Genomic DNA, 2,755 nt, shown 5'->3' with positions numbered 1-2,755 from the left:
TGGAGAGATGAACCCAGGGTGCCTTTCCCTGGAGTTCTGCAACTGTGATGTGAAGAGAACCTTGGGATACACTGTGCTGGGTGGCAGAGGTAAATTCATCTAAATTAGGAGCAGGTTCCAGCCTAAAATAGGTATGGGGCATTAAGGCAGGAGGAATAAAGGAAACACTATATATTAAATAAAGTAGCAGAAAATAAAGACTATCAACACCCACAACAGAGATCTTCGAGGGATGAATAAAAATCCAAATATTCAGGCAAGGCATAGTAAGTGGCCCTCATGTCCACAAGAAACAAGATCAGTTTACCTGGTACTTGGAAGAAATACCCTAGGCCCGTCCACAGCAATGTGAGATGGGGTTGACAGCCCTGGGCACCTTTAGCCTTCAGTGGCAAGTCCCAGCAGGCTGAGCAAGGTTAGGTCACAGGTGGCTGGAGCAGGGCTGGAAGAGACTAAACCCTCCCTTAGAGGAGTGAGGGGGCAGCTTACCTTCCAGTGTCCCTTTTCTTCCACAGCAAAGGTATGTCCCTGGTAGGGGCAGAGAAGCCTGGCAGGCTTTAGCTCAATGACCTTCCTTTCCACTCTTGACGCAGGGCCCTGATGAGGCCCTGTTGGGGTGTAGGAGCCTTTAAGGGTGTATGCCAAGAGGTGGTATTTTTCCTGATCTCTTTTGGGCTTTGTCTGCCTTTTCTTTTTCTCTTGGTCATTACAGACCTTAAAAGCCATGCTCAGAAGATCTCGCTGAGGGTTTTGAGGGTTCACATCTGCCTATATAAGCTTTTTCTGTATATTGGGAACTACTTAGAAAAACACAAAATAGCGTTACTAGCTGGATCAAATAAAAGAGGGTAGAAGTTTGCAAAAGAAAGAAGTTTGGCGTCTCCTGTACATTAGCATGCAAAAAAAATCCTTCAAAGTAAATAGATTTGCAGGAGTTCCAGGACATGACTCCCCCCCCCCTTTTAAATATATATTATTTACAATTGACCCTTAAGCATTTGTTGAGTACACTTCACACCTTGACTTCAAAAACTGCAAGAAACACCCATCTCAATGCCAACATCCAACAAAACACAGCAAATGCACTTTCAAGTAGCATTCCCACATCCATCAAAACACTTCTACCCAATCAATCAACAGGCAATTCAAAGAGAAAAAAAAATGGCGCCCATATGTGTGGCCATTGAAAAAGGGAAAGAGGAAAGGTAATGGAACTCCCTAAAAGTGTGCACACGAAGTAAGTATAAAGCTTCTAGAGAGTGAAGCTCTTAAGTAGAGTTTAGGGGGAGAGTATAATAAAGTCACACGAAAAAAGTATAAAGCTTTTAAGTAAAGTTTGGTGAGAAAGTATAATAAATAATTTGGGAGAGAAGTAAATATGGGAGTTGTAGGATCAAAAGTGAGGGACCTTTTTCTTTTTGTACAAATGTTTTTATTTGAGAAGAAGCTGTTTGAACAGAATGAGGTAGAAACAGAGGAATGTAAATATGAGAAAACCTTGGAGTCTGAGAATAACTCGGGAGATGAGACTATCACAGCCGTGGTTGGAGTCTGAGAGTAACTCGGGAGATGAGCCTATCACAGCTGTGGCCATTTTCAACTCTGTGCCTCTGCAGCTCCCTGCTCCCAAAGTCTTTGCCTCAGACCCTTGGAGATCCCCCTCCAACAAGCTTTGGATCAGGCTCAAGATGCAGGGGGGGGGGGGAAATGGAGAAATTCAGTAATATTAGGCAAAGTCCTGATGAGTAATATCAAGAATTTGTTTCACAGCTGATTCCGGCAGTTGAAAGAATAGTGATAGAGAAGGAAGTTTATATCAGAATATATGCTGATGTTGGGACTTCATACATGCAAGGTCTTGCTTTTGACACAGCCCTTAAGGTGAGGATTCCAAGAATTTTTGATAAAAGGCAGGACAAACGAAAGAAAGAAGGTCAGGGAAATACTTCTGCCTGTGAATCTTGTTTCCAATGCGGCAGCTGGGTTGGGCCCAGACTGGCAGAGGCTGCAGCCAAGAGGAAGGTAAAGCAGGGAGGTGAACAGGGAAGCCTTCCTCACCCTGGTAAACTAGGTCTGCCACCCGGCTAGCTCAATCGGTAGAGCATGGGACTCTTAATCTCAAGGTTGTGGGTTTGTGCCCCACGTTGGGTGCCAATTGTCACGGTCCATCAGCAATTCAATTAAGTTTCCAAGGCAACTCAAAGACAACTCCCACCATATCATCCAAATCTACTTTACACTAATAAGAAACTGGCTTCCAGCCTCCTCTGGAGAACACGGGTGAGACAAATGAGAATCAGGTGTAGCTCTTTGTTAACTATCAATAGGCAAATGAGGTGGGGTTTGGGCCCAGCAGCTCTGTCCAGATTGCAAAAATACCCTGTTTATTTATTCAGTCCCCAACACGGAAAAACCCCTTGTTTCATGTCCCCTCCTAGCCACCCTCTCTCTCACCTCCACGTCAGTGTGCTTTCTGCCCTCAACAATCCACTCAGGGACCCACATCCCAAGTCTGATGGGCGTGTGCCAGAACATTCTTTTCAGGATTTGACACTGTTCACCCCACCCTCCTTCCTGGATGGCTCTTCTTTTTCTGTCCCTTACAGGTTAAATCTGGGACCTCTGATGCTGTGTGAACATAGGCAGGAACAATCAACACCAGTCAGTTTAGCCCACTGCATGTCTTTTTTTTTTTTTTTTTTTTTTTTTACAGAGACAGAGTCAGAGAGAGAGTGAGAGATGAGAAGCATCAATC

The 2,755-nt window shown here is 44.5% G+C and overlaps 1 non-coding gene across 1 annotated transcript; it reads left to right on the top strand.

Annotated features, from left to right (window-relative positions):
- Window positions 1-2,078: 2,078 nt before the first annotated feature.
- TRNAK-CUU (transfer RNA lysine (anticodon CUU)) lies at window positions 2,079-2,151 on the top strand. Its single transcript has one exon. It is a non-coding gene; the product is annotated as a tRNA-Lys (tRNA).
- The last annotated feature ends 604 nt before the right edge of the window (window positions 2,152-2,755 follow it).

The sequence above is a fragment of the Saccopteryx leptura genome, chromosome 4 (genome assembly GCF_036850995.1).
Source record: "Saccopteryx leptura isolate mSacLep1 chromosome 4, mSacLep1_pri_phased_curated, whole genome shotgun sequence".
Classification (NCBI taxonomy): Eukaryota; Metazoa; Chordata; class Mammalia; order Chiroptera; family Emballonuridae; genus Saccopteryx; species Saccopteryx leptura.
The sequence above is the reverse complement of the archived record's forward strand: the minus strand, read 5'-3'. Positions and strand labels throughout refer to the sequence as shown.